Source organism: Microtus oregoni, unplaced genomic scaffold, assembly GCF_018167655.1.
Source record: "Microtus oregoni isolate MIOR12 unplaced genomic scaffold, Mior012 000057F_ref0000458, whole genome shotgun sequence".
Classification (NCBI taxonomy): Eukaryota; Metazoa; Chordata; class Mammalia; order Rodentia; family Cricetidae; genus Microtus; species Microtus oregoni.
The window spans coordinates 10,781,845-10,807,986 of record NW_024543833.1 but is presented as its reverse complement, the minus strand read 5'-3'; the positions used below and the strand labels follow the sequence as shown (position 1 = coordinate 10,807,986).

The window sequence follows — 26,142 nt, the reverse complement described above, 5'->3', positions numbered from 1 at the left end:
TTGTTTTTAAAAAGACAACTTTTAATACAAAGAAACAGATGATCTTTTCTTCTTATGCAATGCTGGCTGTACCCAAATTAGAAAATGTTAAAATAACTATGGCTGATTAAAAACATTTCGCTAATTCTTTTTACTTTTTATATAATTAAAGCAAGTTCTCCATTTAGTCGTCATCTCTGAGATAAACCCAGTCTTGCCAGACTGTCTGGGAAGATTAGTGAATCAGACCCTAAACATTTGAAAAATAACAACTATGTAACGATGTGTCTTATTCAGGATACAAAGCTGTTCCTCAGTTCTGAGATTTGTGTCCATCTTGCCAGCCTGACTCAAGCAAAGCTCCTTCCTGTAGTCTACAGTGAGGACACAGCCACCTGAGGAAAGTTCAGCTATTGCAAAGCACGAGCGTCGCTGGCTTTCTGGCTGGATTTGCCGCCCTGTCTGCCTGCCTTCCACTTTACAGGCCAAGGGTGATTTGTCTGTTTATAGTATTTGTTTGCTTATGGGCTGACTTTGCATATAAGCAAGTCGGCTGTGTACAATGCAAAAGGACAAAAGCCGTTTCTTGATTTCATGATGCTTGCATTCTAATGGGCACCTTGACATTCCCACAAGGAGGGATTTTACCAGACAATGGCAACCAAATTGGCACCCATTTAGACAGGCAAATGCGGTTCTTGTTGCTTTAACGGGTGGGCGTTTGTATCTGCTGGTGACAGGCTGTGACACAGGAGAACTGCATGTATTTCTGAGCGTTGGCCAGTCATCTTAAAGTAGGTATAGAGCGTCCATATCCTTCCTAGCCTTGAACACACATTATAAACAAGGTCTTTGTCTTCATTGGAGCTGGGGAGGGTGTCGCATGAATCCAGAATATACTATGTAAAGTTCTAAAGGAGAAGTCATGTGGTTTGTGAGATAAAAAGCGAGCTTCCCAACTCTGAAATTAGAGTGCAGTGAGGGGGAGGGAGGCTAAGAACAAAAGGCATCAAAAAGAGGAGCCCCGTCCTACCAGTGATGGTGTAGAATGTAAATGAGATGCAAATATCCAGTGGCCTGTGAGCAGCTTAACAGACAAGGCTGAACTGAGGGGTGGAGAGACTGCCCAGCACTTAAGAGCAGGACTGCTCTTGCAGAGAAGAGAGGTGGGTCCCCGGACGCAGGTCTCACAAACGCCTACAACTGCCTACAGGGGATCCAACATCTTCTTCTGTCCTTCATGGTTGTCTGCACAGACAGACACACATAAACAAACAATAAATGTTTGTGTTTCTGTATGTGGGTGTGTGTGTTTGTGTATCTGTGTTAAAGAAAATCAGTAGGTTGAGTTAAAATTATTAACTATTTTATCAACAACTACAAGGTATTCTAAGATTGCCCATGGCAATATAGAATCAGCCATAGATACCATACCTCTTTACTGTACTTATATTGCCTGCTGTTTATAGCATCAGTCTCTGAGTTCTAATGAACTGATGTGGTTCTGTGATCTTCAGTCAGCTTGTACTTGGACGATTGTGGGTCAGCAGGATCCTGAACAGTCAAGCCTGGGGTAACACTGGCAGTGAGTCCCGATCACAACTGACTGAGAAAGTAACAGTGATTAAGGGAGGTAAATAGGGTCACCTGGCAAAAATATTTGCCCCTTCTCGGCGTTGTGGAGGCTATATTTAGAGGCAATGTTTCTGGTAATAATATTTGAAAGTTTGTTTTGTAATCCTAGGGAGCTTGGGTTATTTCAACTGGAGGGATGTGGGAAGGGAGTGGGGAGACAGAGAGACTGCAGTGTGTCCATTGGGAGAGGAAAGCGGGATGATTAATTGGTGTAGAATAAGAATAGAAAGCACGTAGGAAGCGGAATCTTGAAATTTCAGGGCTATCCGTTAGTCACCAGTTGAAGACTTTGCTTTAAGAAAATTGATAGAGACCCATCAGCTCCAAAGGGAGTTTCCAGCCTTCCCTTTGAACGCAGGTAGAATATTCTAAATATATTGTTTTAGCACTGTTGTCTGCTCCGTTTGTTCTTGCCCTCTTGCTATCTGCTCTCTGCCTCATTTGGGATTCTTGTTTCCTTTGCCCTGTGTCCACACCCCAGGATCCTCTTGTCCTGGCCCCTCTACACCCTCTGTGTGAGGATAAGTCTTCCTACACCGGTGAGTCCCCTTTGGGATACAAGCTTCTGTGTGAAGACCTCAATCTTTTCTGTCCTCTGTGTACCTGTGACACCCTTCTCTGTGAGGGCTGCTCTGCGCTCATTACCAGATGCCCCAAGTATCCGATAGGAATGCGGTTTGGTTCAGATGAGTGGAGTCAGTTTGAAGATGGCACCCAGTTTCTTTGCCAGAAGTGGCCAGTCTCTCATTCTATGTTTGCAGAGCTGTTTGCACTGGTCTGCTCCATCCTGGCCTCATACACAAAACCCTGGAGGATGATCACACTGCCTGAAGTGCCTAGAGATACGATCCTAGAGCTTAGGGTAGACGGGAGAAGTATTACACACAAAATCAAGGACCACAGACAAGGTGATGGACAGGTGTGGCAGAACTGCAGGGTCCTGTTAAGATGGGCGGTGTCGAGCGTGTGGATACTTGAAGCAGGCATGATGGGTGTATTACTCCTGGACTCCATACTGGAACACAAGCATGCAAGCAGGAACCAATGACATTCCTCTCTCTAAAGGACACGTGACAGGTGCCAGCAGTGTTGTGATAGAAACAATGACATTGTCCCTAGGTACCTCATTCTCCTACCCATCCTGTACACAAGCCCGACACCCCTGTCTCCTCTGTTGTTCCGTGTGCTAAAAACACACCTTACTTCCGCCATCCCCAGCTTTCTCTCTTGTTAAGCTTTTTTAGCACATTCTTGTTTGCTAAGCATGGCAGCTGTCAGACTAGACCCTGATGAGAAAGTACTTCGAAGGGTAAGAGGAGAAACCTGTAGGGTCTAGCGAGCATAAACAGGTGATTTCTGTGCCAGAACACGGAGCTGATGGCCAGTAAACTTTAGAAAACAGATTGCCCTAACTAACTAGTTTTTCTGTATCGCGATAATAGGTTTCTTCGCCAACACAGCAAGCCAGATCAAGCCAAACTGAAAAAGGAAAAGAACAGGTTTATTTGAGCAGAGCAACTACTGAGTGAGTTCTCTGGCCTCAGAGATCTAGGGAGGAGAAGTCACATGCCCAAACCAAAGGAGGGAACTTATATAGCCTGTAGGCAAGGGGTGATGATGTGTCCACCTAAGCTGGGTTTGTGCCCAAGTGTGATCAAAAGCTGAGTGCTTAAGGAGTGGACTTGGGCTGCTGGCAATTTCAGGGGAGGAGCCACCACAGCCACCAAGAATGCAGAAGTGGACTTTTTGGCGCCTTTTCTTTCTTGGAGATGCTCTGAGAGGGTAGGATTCGGAGAGAGAAGAATGGGGATTTCAGATCGGGCAGGAGGGAGCTGGAGATTCCAGCAGTACACTAACAGTCTTTCATACGCGGAAAGCAACATGCATGGGTGAAGGAACCAGCGCTTAACTCGGTGCCTTGTTTACAAGTTTTGTGGAAAATGGGGAAGGGCATTTGTCCAGAGTTCAGGCAGAGCCTTGATCTGTAACGTCAGAGCTGGATTTTGCTCTCTGCAATTGGAGTCCAGTCTTTGTATACATGGGGGTTGTTTTCGGTCTGTTACTGTTGCTAGTGCAATAGAAATGCATTAATGCATCTTGGTGGTCAGTCTTAGGAAGAACCAGCCGGTAGATTATAAGAGGTTTGATGGCATAGGACCCCTGAACCCTAAATCCTTGCTTTATGGAATTTCTGGACTTGGTGACAGCAGCACCGTTGCACCTCCTGCAGGGATGGTCTGGGGACTCTATTACCCTGAAACTTGCCTCTGCACTCTCGCGTGTGCCCAGCCTCTGGCTGGTGAATGATAGTCTATGGATTGTGTGGACAGGGTGTGGCCCAGTTGTTGCTGTGAACATGAAATAGAGAGAGCTGGGACTCTTTTCCTCCTGAAGTGCATCTGACCTGAAGGAAAGAGATTGTTTCCTCAGAGGTTCAGGAAACCCTGAGGAGCACTAGGTGGTGGCCACCGGGAAGACTTGCTGTTACCAAAGTAACATTTTTTATTGTGGGAACTTGGGGAAAGTGTTCAGGAACAAAGGGAAAGAACTAGGTATAAAAGATCCTGAGTTTTCCTTGGGGTTCTAGCCCTCATAAGGACTGGCTAGCAACCAGACAGAGGTACTCACTTTAACCCTCCAATAAATTATTAGCATGTTGATTCTTGTCATGAATTAGAGCCTCTAAAATGTATTCTCCTAAGGGTTGAGCCTCCTGATCACTCTCTTGTCATAGGGTCTAAAAAGAAAAGCCTTAGTGCGGACTCTTCCCAGATCATAAAATAATTCTGAGGTAATATGGTAGAGACGAATGTGGTTCTAATTGAGTGTCATTTTCCAATGCCTCCAGCTAGGTTGGGACCTTTAACACCTCAAAAATTCTCATAGTGAGGATTAAGGGCATAGCAGCAGGGTGGCTTCTGGTCTTAGATGGCCTGTAGGTCAGTGCCTCCCACACCACCCTGCATACATAGACCTTGGTCCCATCAGCATTCATTTCTGTGACTTGCCACGGGAAGCTGAGGTGAGATCTCTTCTTCTAGTGTGCATTGCTGAACTTGGGAGCATGGTGACTTCAGAAGGATCCTTTATTCTGGCTCCCTGAGTTACCAGCACATGCAGTAAATGCCTCTTCCATAACTTACATGGTGCCTCGTGAGCAGGTCTTCGTCCATTCAGAGTCCAGAGTGGCTTAATTTAGGATCACAGGTATAAGTGATCTTTTTTCTTGAATGGTGGTGGGAATGAATCCAGGGCACTATGGATACTAGCCCAGCATTGCAATGCTGTGCCATGTTCTCTGTCCTATAGGTTGAAGTTTTAAATCCAGGCAGAAATATGTATTAACTGCAGGATTTATTCTGATGGTAGCTTTTCTTTTGCCATGTGTTCTGTTTGTTTGTTTTTTGGTTAGTAGTTATTTACTTATTTATTTGTGACAGGTATCACTATGTAGCCCTGGCTGAACTGGAACTAATCGTGTAGAACAGGCAGACTTTGCACAGTGATCCGCCTACTTCTCCCTCTGCATTGCTGGAAGCAAAGGCATCCCCCGCCAGCATGTGCTGTTTCTTAGGCTTGCCATGAGCACAGCCACTGTTTCCAGAATGTCAGATGCAGGCTAACAGCTACATGGTGTGAGAGGAAGATGGAGATTTTACTTAGATTTGCCCTGGGTACTGACTAGTTATCTGTCTACTTGACACAAGCTAGAGTCATCAGAGAGGAGGGAGCCCCAGTTGAGAAAATGCCTCCATAATTGAGAAAGTGACTCCGTAAGATTGGACTGCAGGTAAACCTGGAGGGCATTTTCTTAGTGATTGATGGGGGATGACCCAGCGCATTATGGGTGGTGCGATCCTGGAGCTGGTGGGTCTTGGGGTTTATGAGAAAGCAAGCTGTCAGTAAACAGCACCCCTTCATGGTCTCTGCTTCAGCTCCTGGCTCCAGGTCCCTGCCCTCACTGCTTTTGCTGATGAACTGTAGTATGGAACTGTGAACGAAATAAACCCTTTCCTCCCCAATTGTGTTTGGTCATGGTGTTTCATCACAGTGAGAGTAACCCTAACCAAGCCTGTGTCAGGAAGGGAGGCAACACCCCTCTCTCCTTGTCATCGCTGTCCTCCGACTTTCTTGCCATCACTCTGCTCTGAGAATGCCAGCTACATGTTCACACCATGATTTAATTGCACTGCGGCTCTTAAAACTTTCATCTGATATAAACCCTGTGTGCTGTGTAGACCTGTAATTCCAGCCCTCAGGTGGTACAGGCAGGAGGGTCAGAAGTTCAAGACTCCTTAGCTACATAAGGAATTCTAGGGCAGCCTAGGCTGGAGAATCTTAAAAACTTTGTTTCCATGTATGGTAATTTTTCTTCCTGTTCTTTGAAGAAGAAAAACCAGTTCTTATATAATGTATCATCTCGACCAGGGAAGCTGCTTTTAGTGTTAAAGATTGGGGGTACAAAGTAGCATTAAGGCGTGAAGTTTGTAAGAATTTGGAAAGTGAACCAAATAGAAAATTGACAAAACAAAACAAGGACCAAGAAATGAGCAGGTAATGGCGGAGGTTAAAATAGGAACCAAACAGAACCCTGAAAGGTTAACTAAGTCTGGCACCTGCCTAGTCAAAAAGACAAATGGCAAACTCCCATCATTCCTAAGAAGAGAAGACAGGAATCCATAGTAGGGGCCCAGCATGGTGACTACGTGACTGAGCCCAGAGAGCAGCATTGTGGGAGAATAGCAGTGCTGTTGCTACCAGGCGCAGAGAGCCATCCATGGTTTAGAACACAGTGGCTGGTTCTGCCTCAGACTGGCAGCCCAAGGGCCTTAACAAACATTCCGTTTGCACTAGAAATAGCAGTGCAAACAATGCCTCCCTCCTGCTGTACACACACACACACACACACACACACACACACACACACACGCCTAGCTGCCTTGATGAATTCTGCAGGGAGAAAAGTACAACTTCAGGCCCCCCGTGAGATAGGTAAGGAGCCCTGCGTGGATTAGGAATAAGTACTGTTTCCTATTTCCCACAGAGTTCTTCAAAACAGAGTGAGAAAGATGTGGGGGCAGGTGGATCCTGAGTTTCAGGTCATTCTGAGCTCCATAGCAAGATCCTTTCTCAGAAAACAAACAAACAAAAAGAATTAGGCAATAGTAATGGGAAGAGAAAGGGAACGGGGTGCTCGTGGGTGGGAGGGAGAACTTGCGGGAAAGCTGCATACACAACCCCAGCCAACACACTTGAAAACATAGGGCTGATTCATTTGTAAAATACCAGTGACCAAAAGTGATCCAAGAACAAAGGTACAGACCAGTTTCCATAGAAGAGAAGCCGGGGCAGCAGAGAATTGCCGTGGAGAACGGCAGGCAGGCTACATGGATATTTTTAAAGCTATTTTAGCTATTTTTAAAGAACATGGGGTTTGGGTGTTGCTTATCCTACTTGGAGACATAGCGAAGCCCAGAGAGACTCTCAGTTAACCTGGTATCTTGGTACTCCCAGCATGGATGGAAGAGGGGCTCTTAAGTCCCACCCCTAGCTGAGGAGCTCTTGGCAATTGGTGGCTGCTGGGTGTGGGGTAGGGAAGGTCAGTTTTCTTCAGGGATGCAGTCTTGGACAGGTTACCCATTCTTCAATAGATGGTTCTGTATCCGTGCACACATAGGGAGCACTAGATGGAGTTGAAGGGCTTTAAAAAAGAAGCACATGAACTTGGAAGAATGGTGGAGAGGATAGGAAGCAGGGATGGGAAGAGGCAGTGGATTGTATAAATTGTATTATGTGCATGTTTGAAATTGGCACACAATAAAATGCTGATGTACTTAGAAGTTTTGCTTTGTTTTTAAATGAGGCACCGTAGTGGGAGTGGAACCTGGGTCCTCTGCAAGAGCAGTTAAGTGCTCTTAACCATCCATAGCCCCATTGCTACAAGTGAGGGGTGTAAACTATTATTATCTATGCAAGAAGTTTACAATAACTTATGAACCAGTAGATTTGTGAGTCTATTAAAAGGCTAATTCCCTGTGGTCAATCCCTTCCTCCAATGAAGCTGTGGTGGTTAAAAACTGGGAACTCTGCTCAGTGACACCCTTTGTATCTCAAAGGAGATACGTGCTTGCCACGAAGGTAGAGAGACTGGAAAACTGGCTGATGAAGTTTAGTAGATATTTCTAATACAGTAAATCTGAAAAAGCAGAATAGGAAGGAAAAATTAACAAAAGGTGCACTAGCGTGTGTGTGTGTGTGTGTGTATTTCACAACGAAAGTCAAAACTCTCAAACTGTTCAGTTAAAATTAGAAATCAGCCAGGGTGTCCCCCTTTTCAGTTATTTAATGTTCTATTTAAAGCTCACTTGAAACGTTTGTGTGCCTGGGATTCCAAGAGCCTTGAGGGAAAAAAGTTTCTATACCAGTAAGAAAGATTATCAAAGGAGCTAGATTTAAAAAACAAACATTTGAAAAAAAAAAAAGTCTGTCCTTTCAAAGAGAAATGTGTGGAAATGCAAGGTCACTGTTTGTCTTAGTTAAGTTTCTGTGGCTGTTACAAAGCATCCTGATCAGAAACGACTATCACTAGTCCCATCACTGAGGGAACCTGGAGGCAGGAACCCAAGCATAAGCCGTAGAAGAACAAGGCTAACTAGGTTGCTTAACCTGTTTTCTCGGACCATCCAGGACCACCTGCCCAGGTGTGGCACCACCTGCCCAGGTGTGGCACCACCCCCGTGATCTGAGCCATCCCACAGCAATCATGAATCAAGAAAACATACTTCAGACTTGCCTACAGGCAAATCTTAAGGAGGCGTTTTCTCAATGGAGGTCTCCCCCTTCCCAGATGACCCTAGCTTGTGTCAAGTTGATGAAAAAGACTATAACAGGCTCAGTTGACCTCTTGTCTGCTTGGCACACAAGTATATCACAATTAAGATTCCTTTCTTGTTTGTCCCCAAGATCTCATGTTAACCACAATATAAGACATAAGTGTGGCTTTTAAAGTCCCACAGTCTTCCAAAGATTCAAATACTTTAAAAGGTCATGCTCCATAAAATATCCAAAGATTCTTTCTCTAAAAATCCAAAGTCTCTCAGCTGTAGGCTCCTACAAACTAAACTCAGTGACATACTTTTTATTCCAAGAAGGAAGAACCAGGGCCCAGTCACAGTTTTGATCAAGCAAAGCCGACATCCAGCAGTATAAATTCAATCATGTAGCTCAGTGTCCTCCATCGGGGATGCACTCACAATCTTCTGGGCTGGTCTTGAGCTCTGCCATTCACGGTCTATTCTGCCTCCTAGGCCAGCTCCACTTCACAGCTGTTGCTGTCCTCGGTGGTCTTCCCACGGTTCAGTCATTTCCCAAATTCTGGAGTCTCTGTTGCAACTGGGCTGCACCTTCACCAAATCCTCCCCTGGGCTATCTTCGGGTACTCCGACCATGTCCCATAGTTCCAAGCCCCATCTTCCATGTGTGACCCCTTCATTTCTGCTGCACCTGAGGGTGCACCCACACCAGTGGTCTCTCCTGGTCTCTCACAGTGCCAGCCCTCAACTGGTCTCCATGGCCCCTTCATGCCTCCCAAACTAGTACCATCTAAGAAACTCTTACATATTACCAACTGCTTCGGCCGACACAGGATATGACCCTGGGACCCGCTAGACCATGGCTTCTGGTTGCTAAGCCTGAGAAACCACTGATCAGAAGATTTCGCCTCAATGATGCTGACCTCTTTGTAATCCCCACTAATTTCTCAGTCTTGGTTACCGGGTTTGATTGTCCCAGGAAAGCAAAGGTTTCACCTTAGTGGTTCTGTTGCCTTTTAAAGCAGAGCTGGTTCTTGAGCCCCACTGACCAGAACCAAAGATTTAAAAAAAAAACAAAACAAAAACCAGAACATTTATTTTATGACCGAGTGAGATCCTTAAGATGAACTAGATGCTACAACAGCTGCCCTTTTGGATTTAGGTGTTGTGCCTTCGCAGAATCCATGTCTGAATCTCTGACAGACAATTTTTAGGTGCCTCATCTCCCAGTCCCGACAGTGTTTTGCCTCTTAGCTTTGGCCCTCCAGTTATACTGTCTCTTGAGCTTGGCATCCTAGCCACATTTGCCACAGGTGGACTTCTGAAGGTGGTAGACCTTAGAGCCACAGCGGCGGCACAATGTGTGCGTCTTATTGTGGTGCTTTCCAGAGGATGACATTCCTTTCGTCATCTTTCTTCTGCCACCGAGGCCAAAGACCAGAAGAGGAACCACAGATTCTTAATTCAAAATATCACATGGTCCCAATAGAGTTTTGAAGGGACTCTCAAAACTTCCTTTTGAAGCTTCCCAAGCTCATCTGCACTATTTTGGCATCCTTTATCTTTCAAGCTCCCACAGAACACCCTGTTGAGTTCTGAGCACTTGATCTTTTTGTCTAAAGTTCTAAATGCCTCCACAGTCCTCCCCCACACGGCCACATCTTCAACAGCTGTACCTGCGCTCCTGGTACAGTTCCTGCCTTCCTTTTCTTTCTGTTGATACAATACACAACATGGCAAAGCAACCTGGGGGGCAGAGAGTTTATTTCAATTTACGCTTATAGTCCATTATGAAACACGGTCAGGCCAGGAGCTCAAGGAAGAACCTGGGGGCAAGAACTAAAGCAGAAACCGTGGAGAAACACAGCTTACTGGCTTGTTCGGCCTGCTTTCTTATACTATCAGGAACACTTTCCCAGGGGTGGCACCACCCCAGTGACCTGGGCCCTCCTGCATCAATCATTAACCAAGGAAATGCCCCCCCACTTGCCTAGAAGCAGTGTGATAAGACATTTTCTAAATTGAGGGTCTGTTTGTGTCAACTTGACAAAAAAGCTAACCAGCACACTATTCCTACATCAATCTTAGGGAAAAGTATGAAATAAAATACGAAGGAATGAAAATATGAAATGCATAAATGTATTTAATACAAATTGATAAGCACATTTATTGCAATTCTAATTAGAATTTCAGAGGTGTTTTTTAATTGAATAAAATAATCTTGATGTTCATATAAAAGGATAAATGCATAATTCTGGGGAAATTATGAACGTGAGGGGAGAGAAGCGAAGTGAGCATCTGGCTCACAGATGTTCACAGTACGCCGAGAAAATTTTTCATGGTCCAAGCCACGTGGTATCGATTCAGGGGTCCACATAATGCATGGCTCCCTCACTGGGTAAGAAATAATTCATGTACTCAGTTGCATGGTGTTGAGAAAAACGTGTTATCTGATGGAGCCATCTCTTCATCTGGGGTTGGGAGGCAGGAGTGACACCGGGATGGTCTTCAGTTTTCTTGTCAGAAACAAGCCCCAGAATCTTCTAACACCTAAAAGCATCAGACAGTTCAGTTTTTAAGAAGTGAATATAAGAAACTGATGGTAAAATCTTGGCGGAAGGGAGGAGTTGAACGAATTTTTTTTTTTTTTGCTTTTTCGAGACAAGGTTTCTCTGTGGCTTTGGAGCCTGTCCTGGAACTAGCTCTGTAGACCAGGCTGGTCTCAAACTCACAAAGATCCACCTGCCTCTGCCTCCCGAGTGCTGGGATTAAAGGCGTGCGCCACCACCGCCCGGCTGAGTTGAAGAAATTTTAATGTGGACAAGCTATAAACAATGGAGGCATATTTTAGTGGTAAAAGATCATGGCTTAAGTAGAGACAGACTAGCTATTCCAGACAGTGGGCTACTGTCGCTAGCATACCAGTGCCTTAGAAATTGATAGGAATGACACAATTAAGGAAAAGTCAATAAGGACTATATTAATAAACAGGAGTGGAGTTAATAAGGTATATATTTATAAACAGGAGCGGAGTGGGATGGGCTGCACCTGTAATCCCAGGCTGGAAGATTACATGTTGGTGAGTAACAAGACTGTCTCCAAATAAAACAAATCATGTAAACCACAGAAAATAAACTCAGACAAGCAGCAAGCCTATTAAAAATAAAAAAAACAAAACAAAACACAGTTCCTCTTGCTAGGAAGTGCAGAATAAAATGAGACGTAACTGAAAACCCATCTGACTGGAGACAGTAGAGGACAGTACTAGGTGTCAGGATGTCATAGTGTCGTGATACTAATTGTGCTAGTCACAGCAACAAAAGCCTAGCAGCTGTTTGTATTATCTTCACATTTGTTTGTTTATGGAGGGGGGCCGTGTATGTGCACGCGTGCATGCGTGTGCCTGCGTGGGCGTGTATGTGTGGGTCAGAGGTCAGCTTCTGAGATTCGTTTCTCATCTTTCACCATGGAATTAGGTATCATACTCTGGTTGACAGTCTTTGTGGAAAGACCTTTTACCTGCAGAACTGTCTTACTGGTCCCAGCCAATAGTTTTAGTGGAAGAAAGACTTGGTTTGTGATTTCAGAGGCTTCAGTCTATGGATAGCTGGCACTATCACCTGGGGCCTAGAGTGAGTCTGAATCCCATGGAGGAAGGAGGAGGCTGTGCACCTCATGGCGGAAGGAAGAAGAGTGATGCTGTACCTATCTGGAGCCAGTTTCTTACTTCCTCTCTTTTGTCCTCCACGGCCCAGGCCACGGTGCCCCCACATTCAGGACAGACCCTCACCTTGGTCAACACTCTAAAACCTCCTTCACAGATGGAATGAGAGCTCTGCTTGTGTAACCTCCAAGGTGCCTCCCAGCGCAGTGGAGTTAGGACCAAGGCTAACCCTCACGCCGTGATAAACATGTGGCTCACCCTTGGCTCTGTTGCAGAACAGACTGCAGTCTGTATTACAATAAAAGTCATTAACCTCTCACCTGCTTTCATCCAGATCTCTTTTAGAAACGAAAACGCACAGCGCTATATATAAATAGACCTATTTTGCCATTTTAGCAGCACAAAATACCGACGTTATGAACGGCCATCAGCGGAGAGTGGCTGGTTTATGGAACATTTGCTCTCTTTAATATCATACAGTCATCACCGGGAAGAATCAGAGCTGGGACTGATTGGCTTTCATCTCCTGAGACTTCAGAGTGTGAGCAGGGGGAGGGGGTGAGCTGGAAATGTTTCTGGTCTGAGCAAAGGTCGATGTGGGTGACAAGGAACAAGCCAGCGTGGGTTGCTAGACCTCACCTCCCTGCCAGATTACCAGCTGAGCTGCTCCCCATCTGTTACAAGTCAACCACATCCCATGCTTTCCCTGTGGAGGAAGCTGCAGAGCGCTGTGGTTTGAGGTTAGAAATCCTGACTCATTTCTCTTAAACCACTAATTCCCAGTGGTTCTAGCTGGTTGCATCAGGTTCCAGCTGGTGTTGAGCGCAGCATCTCTTTTGAGCTTGCCCATCACCCTGGTTATCAATCCCTTTACTTTGCCAGCAGGAAAGGAGAACCCATCACCTTTCTCTCTTTAATTAGTACTCTTATTTCCTCTTTTATAAAGGACTCACTGGTAGCCCTTTGTCCATTTTTCTCTGGGTTATTAATTTTTCATCGATTTAAGTTTTTTGTAAAAAGAAAACAAGTGGATTTGACCACTTCTTTATGAAGTCAGTGATTACACTATATATATATATCATTATGTAGACACTTTTAAAATTCCAATATCCCTTCTGAGGTGACTTGGAAGGTTAACTATTATTTATAGCATTACTTGTTCTTGTTAAAGAGAAGAAGGGGTTTTCCCCTCTTGTTGGAAAAATTAGCCACAGAGAAACCCTGTCTCGAAAAACCAAAAAAAAAAAAAGAAAAATCACACAAGTTTTTAAGTCCAAAAACAAACGAAGAAACAATCACCATAGCATCACTGCCTACCGGGACAGCTTATTTCTGTGGGTTTTTCTGTGACTGCCCTCACCACATTGTCACTCAGTCCAACATATGATATGTATGACATTCTGTTTTCTGAGTGTTCAGGGTCTTATTTTGTTATGTCTGCTGGAAGTTTCTAGTTTTTTTACAGCCATGGAAAGAGTTGTGAATATCTTTGTGGAAACTCAAAATGTTTTAAGCTAAATTTTGTTTTTGTGTTTCTTCCTTGGAAATGGGAATCCTAAGTAAACAAATCTGGAGACTTAAATGCTTTGCTCCATATTTTATCCATTTCCTATTTATGTTCCGGTCCGCAGAAAGAGTCACTGAGCTCACTTCAAAAATGAGAGACTTACTAGACACCTTGTGGTTTAGATGATAACAAGGCCAGTGGGACTGGGGAGAGAGTGGTGGAAATGAGGTTTGGGGAGTGGGCAGAAGCAGAGCTCCTCAGGGTGGCATGGACTATTGTAAGGAATTTGCATTTTTATGGTTGAGGTTGTAGGAAGTGAGCCTCCTTATTGCCAGAGATGGGAGTGGTTTGCTGTGCTAGGCCAATTAGGAGGCTGATGTATGATATCAGGGGTGACGGGACATGGGGTGTATATGTCTTCAACACCAGAGTGGTGGCATCAGGTGTGGAAAGGAGGAGGTAGTTGGGGGCTCACTGGGACGTTGGGTTCCTTTCAGCTGAAGGGCTAGGTGTGTGAGAGAAAGACAAGAACAGAGTGTGGCTGATAGCCCCAGAGGAGGATGAGCAGCGGGGAGGTGGAACCTAAGCCCTGAAGTAATAAGGGCGGCGGCGGGGCTGTGTCCCCAACACCCCGGCCGCCTGCCCGGCTAGCTTATGCCCCGAAATAATTACACGGACACTATATTCTTTTAAACACTGCTTGACCCATTTCTATCTAGCCCTTACTGGCTAATTCTGATATCCCGATTAACCCATTTCTAATAAACTGTAGCACCGGTCTTACCGGGAAGATTCTAGCCTATGTCCATCCTGGGTCGGAGCTTCATAGCGTGTGTCTGCCCAGGAGCCAGGAGCATGGCGTCTCTCTCAGGCGTCTGCTCCCATGAGGAGAGCTGTCGAGACTCTGAGCTCACTTCCTCGTCCTCCCAGTATCCTGTTCTGTTTTCTCCTCCCACCTATCTTCTAACCAATAAAATGGGCCAAGGCAGTTCCTTTATTAGCTGCTAATGACCAATGACCTTCCTCCATCAAAGCCCCATTGAAGTCTCCTATGTCTGTTAGACATTCAAGTGAAAATAAACCCGGAGCCGGTCCCTTGCTGAGTGGACATCATGGAGGCCAGTGTGTTTGGATTTATATCTGGATAATTGCCCTGAAAACTCCAGATCAGTAATGCAATCATTCCACAAGCTAAGGGCTGTCTGTAAGCTGCCACACCACAGAGGCTTGGAGGGTGGGGTGGGGGTGCAGAGGTGGGAACTATGTGCTTTGGGCAGAGATCTGGGCATATTGAATGGTATTTGAACAACTCAGGGACCCTTTCCTCCTCTGGGTGAAACCATGTCCTTTTTTGATACTGTGATAAGCACGTCAGGACACGATCCCGGGAACCTATAAAGGACCTTAGCCACACACACATCCTCATTTCTGGTGAGACATTGGAATTAAAAGCTGAACCAAGACAGGAGAGTCTGAAGAACTTGTGAAGGAATTCGGGAGCCAGTGATACAGACCGCCAGGCTCTGCCTGTGTTACATAAGGGGTTTGCCTGCACGCTGTCATCCTTGTTTGGTTCGGTTTCCTCATCCTCCCCCACCAAGTATTCCAGCTTCCCTTCTACTGTAGCTGATTTTGAGCAAGACAGGGAGAAACTAGGGCTTTTACATCAAGCATCTGGGTTCTCTGCATTTGGTTACTTATCCCTAAAGAAGTGACAGCACCCAGTCACGTCACCAGTTTTTAAATAGCTTTTATCAATTAATCATAGCAGATAAGATGTAACGATAAAGTACAAGCCGTTTATCTATAAATCCAAGCAGCCTGGGAGATAAAATTGCTCACCGCCTCGTCTTTCTGTCCAGCCCCTTTGGCTATGTTTGTAATGAGATATGTGGTAAACATTCCACGATGGCTTATATTTTTTAATAATTCTTAGAGGCTGCATATTATAGATAAATCAAGGTGGCACTTTCGGGAGTTAAAAAAAAATCCCTGAAGATTTTGCTAGTTGGCAGATCCTTTTAAGATTAAAAGCAAATAAAAACTCAAAACCTGAACTATCTTTTGGAATACTAAGAAACTCAAATTTTATGTTCTTAAGATCTTGTTTAGACTGAAGTCACGCTTAACTATCCATATTCCTTTTGGCTATATCACCTAAACTTCAGTTATCCTTTCCCGTGGCTCAAGAGACAGATGCCGAGACAGATGGCTCAGTGTTTAAGAGCACTTGCTGCTCCTGCTGAGGACCTGGGTTCAGTTCCCAGCCGCCACATGAGATGACCTAGTACTGACTGCACCTCCAGTTCTAGGGTGTCTAGTCTCCTCTTCTGGCTCCCATGGACACCTGCATGTACCTGGCACATAACATGTGTGCACACACACGTGCATGCACACACATATACAAAACAATAAGTCATAAATATGCATCTTCTATTTCATTGGAACATACTGATCTAATGTCACCCATTTTTTAAGACCTAGATGTGTAAGGTAGATGTGTAAGATCTGTGTGTGTGTGTGTGTGTGTAATAGTTTGCTTCTTCACATAGATAATAGGCACTGGGCTGAGGTCATTTCATGAAATATGTAAGCGTCTGCCCTGTAAGCATGAGGCCCTCTTTTTCATCCTTCAGAACCCACATTTAAAATGATTTAATTTAATAATATTTATAAGACCCAGGTTATAGAATACCCAGTTGTCTAAGAATAATAAACAATGTCAATCCAGTTGTTTGGTAATAACATCAGAATTGCCCAGGAATCAACCATAGCTGTACGTTTAAACTCAGATAATATAGAATTATGGAAACATCATAATTTTTGTATGTGAGTTACTGAGGTTTGATCCCAGGGCCAAGTGCATGTTGGGCACGTCCTCTGCCTCCTTCTTGTCCCTCCCCCTCCATCTTTGGCTAGTATTGAGTTCCCTCTGCATCTCAGGCAGGGCTTTTATTTATGATCCTACTGCTTCAGCCTCCACAGTGGCTGGGAAGAGCTCCCTGTGTTTTACTGTTACACCACCAGACAGCCTGGAAATGTCTCTAAGAGTTAAGCCAGAATGAAGGCTCTGGCCGGTCCTTCCCTGGTCGTTCTCCCGGGTCCTTGCTGTGGTCTCTCCTTGATCAGGGAGGGCGCTGGGCCATGCCAAGAAGAACTGCTTGCTTTGCTCCAGGTGCTGACTGTATGCTGCCCGTGTTGTGAAACTGAGGCATCATCAGCCTGAAGACACCAACTCCTTCCTGTTTATCAAATCTGGAGCCCTTATTTTTCTCAGCCTGGCACGTGCTCTTGAGCTTCCGTTGGGGACATGCTAAAGCACGGCAGTACTGTCATTCCTTGTCCCATGGCAAAGATGCTGTTAAACATCCTACAGAGCACAAGATGCCGCTCACTCCCAAAGCAAACCAAGAATGGGGAAACAAAACATGGGAGATCAGGCAGCTAGGGTGGTTCTAGGTTACCCTAGTTAGTAGGAACATGGTTCTTTGATTCCACTATTGTGGTTGGGCCCTCATATCATCCTGTAGTCAAAAAGAAGTAGATTTCTGGCCACTGCTAATTAAAAACTAAATAAATCATATACATATATGTGCGTGTTAAATGTTATACACACACACACACACACACACACACACACACACACACACACATATATATATATATGAAAATCTTTGAACATTTCTTAATTTAGTGCTGAGATTGTTAATGACTGGTTAGTTGCATTGCAGGTCAGGCTCAGCACAAGCTGGTTTCAGTGGACTCCACAGAAGGACTCAATTGACCTGCGGACCCTTGTTTGATATGTTTGACTAAAATGGAGGGGAAAAGTCTTACCCTTTTCTAGAATGAAGTTCTTCCACCAAGCTTTCCAAACATCCTTGCTGGGCAAGAAGAGATGGATCATCCTGGAGCGAAGTGCGTGGGTGTGAATCACAAGTCCACGTGGGTGGCATTTTTATATTAATCCTTGGCACACGTCATCCCTTACCTGGCATATTCATTCGCTAGGTTTGTCATCACAGATGCCACATAGTTTTTTTCCCTCACAGTTCCGCAGACCTAGAGGTCTTAAAGTCAAGGTGTTTGAAAGTAGGCTTGGTTACTTTTGTCTCTCCTTGGCTGGCAGTGGCCATCCTATCTTCCCTTGCCTATCTATATGGGTCCTACTTTACCTTTGATAAGGACACAGTCATATATATGGGTTTAGGACCCACCCTACCGACCTTATTTTAACTTTTTTTTACCTCTTTAAAGATCCCATCTGTGGGTAGTCATATTCTGAGGCACTGGGCTTAATTAAGACCTTAGCATATGCTTTCTGAGGACTACAGTCCAGCCCATCACAAGTAGCGTTAAATTGGAAGTATGGGTGCTCTATCGTTTGTGTGTGCAGGCACATGTGTTCAGGCGTGTACACAGTTGTGCGGAGGCCAGAGAACAACCTCCAGTATTGTTCTTCCTGTACTATCTACCTTGTTTTTGTTTTGTTTTGAGACAGGGTCTCTCACTGAGCTGGAGACCTCCACATGGACTAGTCTGGCTAGTCAGTGAGCCCCAGTAATCTGTCTGTTTCCACCTCTACAGTGATTACACATACATGCTACATGCCCAGATTTTTTTAAACATGGCTTCTGAAGGATGGAGCCGAGTTATTTATGTGCAGGGGCACACTGTTACACGCCCACACGTGTGCGCACACGCGCCTTACACAGCTTGTTTAGGTGTGTTAACTTACAGGGATTTGCGATCTCCCTGTGGCTTCTGCTTCAGCCCCTGTCTCCCAGGCTCCTGCTTTGAGTTCCTGGCTTGCTTCCCTCAGTGTTGGACAATGATCAGGAAGTGTAAGGAAGAGAAACCCTTCACGCACAAGTTGCTTCTGGCCATTCTTTAATCACAAGAGGCGGCAAGCCAGGGATAGGTGGGCAGGCTGCCCAAATGACAGGAGGTATATTACACTGTGAACAGGACTGAGCTCCTCAGCTTCCTTCACCTCTGGGCACCTGGGGTGAGATGAGGGTGGGGGGCTGAAAACTGGGATTGTGGGTTTGTAGACAAGGCTCATCTTCCCTGGAAGAGCCAATCTCGCCTACTGTTTCTTTTCAGTATGGTGACCATCGGATTGTTATTTCTGTGGCCACTTTAAGCTCTCTGAGAGACAGGAAGTTGGACTTTTCAGTCTAGTTGGTGTGGGGCCCAGCAAAGAGAACAGAACAAAAACTGAGTGAGCTGTGAATGAAAAGAGTGAAGGGTGGAAGGCTAATGCCCCGCCTGTCCAGAGAACCAGTGCTCTAAGCAAGCCAGACAGCACCAGGAAGCAGACAGTATGACCCCTGCTCACATCCTATGCTGGCGTCATCCATCCATAGAGGACTGTCATTTGGAGAAAAGACACTTTTGCAGGTAACTTTACTGTAGGGCATTGGGTGAGAGGATTCTAGTTAATTGCAGAGCTGGGTGGAGTTACTCTATCCTTAGCTGGGGATGGGGCGGAGCTTGACTTAACTCTTGTTCCCACCAAGAAGCATTCTGGTCTAGCTGTCATTGAGGTGAATCATCAGCCTAAGCAGCAAGCTGCTGGCAGGCTTTCTCAGATGTGTTAAAACTTGCTGGTGTTCCCGGAGTGTCAGCAGAGGTTGTGTGTAGACACTGCTTTGAAAGCCAGGAAGGCAGAAGACCGGACAAGGAGCCCCAGGGTTGCCTAGGTAGACTTCCATCCACACCAGTCCAGCCCAGCACTTTCCAGAAGCACACATTCCTTGTTTGTCTTGATTCTTGAGCACAGTGACAGGTAAGAACAAAGACACCACTGTAAGTTCGTTATGTGGGAGTTTGGCATCCATAGGCATAGAGTTTGATTTTGTCGTAATACTGTTTTCATATCAGTGGCGTTACTCTAGCACATACCAAGAGTTTCCATTGTAAATGCTTTTGAGGGTTAGCTATAGCTGGCCTGTTTCTTCCTTATGTGTAAAGGTTTGGTAGACAAGCTTGAAAGGGGCTGTGGTCTGAACCCTGATCTCTTTTCGCTTTCTTCTCTGTCTTGATGGCTTAGAAAAATGTATAGTGTTCATCTCCCAAGGAACACAGGAAGGTTATTTTTGTTATCTTTTAAATCTAATGAAAATGGCCACCACTTAAATTCTGTGACTATTATCCTCTGATAGAAATAAGTGCTTTGGGCAGAACATTCAACAACGTTCCTGTGGTGTGTTGAGTCCCTGTTTTTGTGATCTTTCACTGGCGGAGAGGGAGGTCCCGGCTGTCCTTGGCTGAAATACCATGGGTTGGCACTTAGAGAAGGCTCGTGGTTTATATTCAAATCGTTAGATGGCGGTCCTTACTTCCTGTCAGGACTTGGCTTACGTAACTTATACTAACTGAATTTATAAATTTCGTTTCTTGAGAGGATCAGAATGAAAGTCCAGAACACATTCCACGGAAATAATTCTTTTGTGTTTTGCTGTTGTTTCTCATGTATGTTACTCATGCATGCAGATACTCGGTGTGATTAACATGTGATATTTGTTTCTTGACCGTCTCATCTGATGATTCATAAACTGTTAGTTTAGCAGTGTATCCCTAAGCCGGGAATCAATGACTGTGTGCCACACCTTCTATTAATGGTCCTGGTTACTTTCCATGGGTATTCTGATAGTGTTGTGAAGATAGCCAGGCTCTAAAAGGAATGGAAATGGCTCAAAAATGTGACGTATCAAAAGCTATAGTCAGATCTGAGTTGATTGTCATCTCTTTATTTCCCATTGAAAAGTGCATCGTCAACGTGCATTTGAATTAGATTTGATTCTGGCAGAGGGGAGCAACTAGCCGAACTATATCAAAGGAAGAAGAGGGAATTTAAAAGACAGGGTTAGCTTCTTCTCTCCCATGCGAAACCGAATACTGTGCCAGCGACATCAGGAACCGAGGGGAAAAAAGGCCTTTTATTTAATCAGGCAAGAGAAAAGGAAGCAGGAGCTGGTGGTACCTTGGCTTTCTTAAGCGAAGCAGGAGCTGGTGGTACCTTGGCTTTCTTAAGCGTGTTCACCGCCCTTGTTTTCATGAAAATTGGCTTTTCTACTCAAAAAGACTTCGTGGAATCAAGGATTGCAGCTGAATGTGGCAAGGGTTCCACGAGGACTGTAAAAACCGCAGCCCAGAGGAACTCTGTGCTGGCCTGAGATGCCGCCATTCCTGGCTCGCAGAAGGTACCTTTCTTGGTGATGCGGTGTTGTTCGGGGATGGAGGATCTGTTGATGGTCTACATTTCATTCCAGGTGTCCTATTTAAATTTTTATGAGTCTACACCTGCGAGAGCTCTTTCAGAGATAGCTACTTACAGAGCCTTTTCTGAGCCAGGTAGAAATGGAGTTGGCTCCTCACCGATGCTGTAAGCTTTGTAATTGTGCAGAGGGCTTACCTAGAGGTGGGCCAGCTAGGATCCCTGGTCTCTGAGGTCATTCACTTTAGAGCCACAGCAGCGGCGCGTGTTCTCAGCTGTTTGGATTATGTCCCCATTAGCTCAGAATTCTGCAGAGAGCTCCTTGGAGCGCTCTCGCCTCAGTAAATATTTGAGCTTTACTTGTACCTGGCCTGGTTTGATTCTGAGGGGGTACAGATGGACAGGCAGTGGGTAGGCAGGTCCCAGGAGCCATTCCATCATTTAGGCCAGTGGTTCTCAACCATTCTAATACTGCAACCCTTTAATTCAGTTCCTCATGTTAGTGTGACCTCCCCCCCCAGCCAAATAAAATTATTTTGTTGCCACTTCATAACTGTAGTTTTATTGGTTATTAATCATAATACATGTATCTGATATTGCAGTATACCTGATATTAAACCCCTGAACGGGTCATGACCCAGAGGTTGAGAACCATTGTCTAGGTACAAATGGAGATTCCCACCAGTGGTCCTGGGATCCAGCCGCGCCTCCTCTCTTCAGTGTTCACCAGAGATGAATCCACCCAGCTAACCAGGGGATGTAATCAGGTGATACAAACTGCTTCCTCACGGCTGAGACACAGGCCAGCCGCTTTGTTCACCGTGGTTATTAGAAGGCTTAAGAGTCCACCTGCTGATTGATGTGCTCCCTGGAAACAAAGGATTGATTTTTCTTCTAGAAAACGTAAGAACATGTGTACATTTCTGGAAAAACCCATGACGCGGCATCACCCCTCAGGCAGCGAATAGTGGAATTTCAGACCAAGTGAAAATGCGGACTTGGCAGATTCAAGTGTAGTCGGTGGCTTCCGCAGAACGACCTAGCACAGCCTGCTTTCAGTGATGTAAACTGTCTTACTCACCGCTCTTACTCATGTGGCCCGCTGCAGGCAGAGAATCACATGTAGTTATAAACAGCCTCTTCTGACCCCGGTCGGTGACTGGAAACCCTTGTCACAGAATTGGAAGGCACGTGGTGATGAATTCCTGAGCAACAGCCTTTCAGAATCCCAGGGATGTGATCTTTGGGGTCTTTGCCAGTGTGAGTTTGAGAGCTCAGTTAGCGGGAGGTAAGCTTCCGACTCAGGAAAGTCTGGCTTTGTAAGGAATCAGGTGTGACCGTGTCTAGAATGCTACTCTATTCCATGGTCTCGCTTTGTTGTTGTTGAGGTTTTCAGTAGAATGAGATCTGAGGTAAATGAGTGAATGGTTTGTCTACAATAGGTTTGTTCTGTCTAGTATTGTATTTAAGTAACTAACTCATTGAGTAAATGGTTTAAGTACTTGTCTTGCTCGTTGCTTAAAAATTTCTCTTCTCGTTCTTTTAGCACTTCAGAATGAGTGCCAGCTGCCTCTTTAGCTTCTGAGGAATATATTTCTTATGCTTGTCAGCTTTTGTTAGACTGACATTTTCTTAGTTCTATTCTGATTTTTCCTTGGTTTGTTTTATAGTGAATGTATTCGCAGTTCTGTAGCATTGGGCAAAGTGAAGATGTTTCTCGAAGATTTGATTTATCACCCTAATCAGGGTGATAAAATTGATGGCTTAATGTGGTCGCCAGTTTTAATTAACTAGGCTGCTTCTTGATTCTTTGTTGGTGGGAAATCTTGCAGCGTAACTGGAGTCGTTCTGTTCCTAGAGAGCTCTGCTTCTACAAAAGAAAGAAACTCAGCTGCTAAAAAGATGACAACAGCCGGTGGGGATGAGTGTGTGAGACACACCGAGAAAAGGACAGAAGTGGAGAAGGAGAGGACACAGGTCTAAGGCCGTGTCACCTCCTGTTTGGAAATGAGAGTTCCCAGAGATGATGCAAACGTTCCTTCTTAGGAATAGCGTCATGAAAACTTGATTCTGAGAGTGACATGAGCCTAGGAGATTTGATGCCAAAGCTCCATATAGCAGTCCCCAGTTATGGAGGGGGGGGGAAGCCTCACAATGAGATCGAGCAGAAAAGAGAGGGTGAGGCGGGGAGCAGCCCACCTCTCCTGCCTCTCCATAGCCTCTTGTGGTTGCCTAATCTTGGGTCCTCCCCGAGTGATAATTAAGTTGCTATTTTGTTGTGCTTATACACATCTATATTTAGCTTAGCTTATTTATTTTCGGGGAGGGAAGGAATGTGATCAGAGAATTAAGTAAAAAAGCATTCCCTGAGATCCTAATCGAGTATGAACTGGTTAGAGTCTCGGTGGCCTCCTGGCTGGAAGGTGAAATGCACTCCTTTATCTGACCACTATGTCCTGAGTCGTTTGGGGGCCCCTCCCAGTAAAGGTGCTGGAGAGGCCAAGAGCTCATTAGGGAGGGCCTGGGCCAGGGACTTGCCTGTCTGCCTGCAGGGAACCTTCAGCCTGCTGGACCTGATAAACCATAATCATCGAGTCCACAGATCATCCGCTTATGATAGGGTTAGGAACCATAAAGAAAAGCAGTCAGGGAAGGAAATGGCAATTGCCTGAGTGTTTGTGGTTTCTTCTGGTCCTCCTGTTGTCCAGTCTGGCTGGTTAGGATTAGAATGAAAGTTGTGGCTGGCACCAAGTTTGTGTTAAGAAGCCTGCTTTAACAAATTCCCGAAAGCATCCTTCCCAGAGAAGCTGTATAATATTGGGCCTGTGGAGGTCAATGGCCATTGGTCTTAGAGCAGAATGGGAAAATACTTACAGGGAACGCTTTCCCATCAAATTCCCTGTCAGCAGGGCTCCTCAGGACTCTTCTCTTTGATATGGGAAGCTAGAACCTCTCACCGCATCTGTGGGAAAGCCTCAGGGTGAAGTCAGTCACTCTCCCCACTTCAGCAGGAGCAGTAGGTGACGGAAATAAAGGATCAAAATTATGTCTGGTGCATTGGTGGTCAGGGTGAATGAAAGTGAATACATTGCTGCTCCTAGATTTGTTTGAGAAAAAGGGTTTTATTGTCAATGAAAGGGAGAGTTCAACCAAAAGCACGTGAAAAGATCCAGACTGAACAGGTCCGTCAGAAGAGTAGACAGGGGATGAGATGAGAGAGGGGGCAAAATAAGGGACCAGGAGAGAAAGAGCACAGGACCAAGAAAACGTGGCTGAAATGGCAGGTTTATATAGGAAAGAGAAGCTGAGAGGAGGAAATTGAAGCCCCTGAGCTGGAGAGGTTTAGGGTAGGGGGGAGGGGTGGGAAGAGCAGAGAGGAGCCTTAAGTACCAAGTGAGCCTGGAGGCCAGTGTGTATGTTGGTTTGTTAAATAGGCACCACAGTTAGCCATTTGTCCTGAGTTTCACGGGGACCTGGCACAGGGGATTCTCTGTCTCTCAGTTTGGTCATTTGCAGAGTTGTATTAGATAAAGTGACCTCAGAGCCCCGTTTTTTTCCTCTTGGGATTAGGATCCCTTACAACAGCTTCTGAGTCTCCACCTGGTAAGTTGTTGCTTTGCACATGCAGGATAAATGCTAGGGAGAGAAGCGAGCGTGGGCTCACCTGTAGAGATACAGTTCTGTTCTCTCTAGAACTACATTCAGCACCGTTGGACATAAAGGACGTTTTCCTCAGTTCTTTCAGAGTCTGAGGCATGAGCAGCGTACAGTGACCACCGTCTAAATCTAAGCTGCATCAACAAGCCAGCAGCTCCTCAAAGCTTATAACAGCACCACAGGGCTAGAGTGGCAATAGAACCTGTCTCCCTAGCCCATAGATATCTTGTCACTATTAGTGAAATGGAGATGGTGACTTCTGGCTGTTTTGAGTGGCAGAGCTGAAAGGAAACCTGGGCATCTCTTTCTCCATAGGGCATACCTGGGTTCCCCTTGCTGTGTCATACCGAGTCAAGGAAACCAAGCCAGCCACCACTGAAAGGGGAGGGAGGAAAGGCCTGTCTTCATCAGCTAGATGACTATTAGTACTGTTCATACACACTGGGCAGTCCCAGCAAGGTTCCCCTGTGGCCAGCATCCCCCTCCGCATGGGAGTCCTCTCTTCTGTGCTGCTTTCCCTGGGAAAGCGGCTTCTGTTCATGTCTTGTAACCCTGTGTAGATGGTTTATTCTGCATTCTAATTGCTCCTTCCTGCTAGGATGCAAACTCCACTGAGGTGTGGGGAGTTTCCTCTGTCTTCCTCCCCCGGGGGTTCTAGACAATTGACAAGTGGTAGGTACCCAGTGAGTAATAAATGAAGGGCTGGGAGGGGAAAGCTGTTCTCCCTGACAGGCCAGGAGGGGAGGCTGTGTGTGGCCTTCCTGTGAGTATCCACAGGACTTGATGATCCGGAGATGAGCTTGCTAGGGCCTGTGGTTTCTTCTGAGTTGTCAACACTAGACTAAAGGTGAGCTGTCTGTGGGTCACCTCGCTCCACCTTCAGGCAGGAGTGGAATGGGTTTGCCTGGGGGGCTCTCCGTGCTTAGACTTTCCCACGTGCTTTTCTAGGCATTACAGTTGGACCCTATCCTCTGTTCCAGGAAGAGGTCCGTCTGCCACCGGAATTCGGTGGAGCTTCTTGTAGCCATTCCCTGGCAAAGCCAGTGATTTGCTCATGTGGGTTTCCTCCCTAATTACCAGTCTGGCTTACAGTGCTCAACATGCCGCAGTTACATGTTCTGCTGTGGTTTTATTTACGGTTTTATTTACCCTTGGTCCCTTATTGATTAGTCTCTAAGGGTGAATTATCTTTCACTTTCAGCCTCTGCTCCATGACTATTGAACTCTTTGTTTCAGACATGACATCAGAAAAACAACCAAGAAATCTCACACAAAATATAAGGTGTTTGTGTGGCTGGCTCTCCGGTTTACTCCCGGTTTAGAAACATTACATCCAGAATACCAATCTATAGGGCCCACGATACGAACAGGAGGTTATCTCTCCCTCCCTCCACACACACACCCTTATCCCTATTTCCCACAATGCCAAGTGTGCCTTAGGACCAGCGCTGCACCCTCTAAAGCAGTCCATTGTTATGGACTCACTGTATGACTGCAACACGACGCACACAAATGACCAGGACAGGGCCACATTGGCAGAGAGCTCCCAGAACAACGGAGGAAGAGTAAACGGTTGCTATACTGATCTGCACCTGCCAACGGAGGTGGGCATGGGGCTAGGGCATCTTCTCGGAAACAATGGAGTTTGTCTTCAAGGGCATATGCA

At 45.6% G+C, this 26,142-nt stretch overlaps 1 protein-coding gene and 1 pseudogene across 5 annotated transcripts in view; one reads left to right on the top strand and one right to left on the bottom strand.

The window, feature by feature from the left end:
* Nedd4l (NEDD4 like E3 ubiquitin protein ligase) overlaps positions 1-26,142 on the top strand; it is a 320,155-nt gene that overhangs the window by 139,640 nt on the left and 154,373 nt on the right. The gene's annotated exons all lie outside the window — the stretch shown is intronic.
* Positions 9,545-9,837, bottom strand: LOC121438847 (annotated as a pseudogene).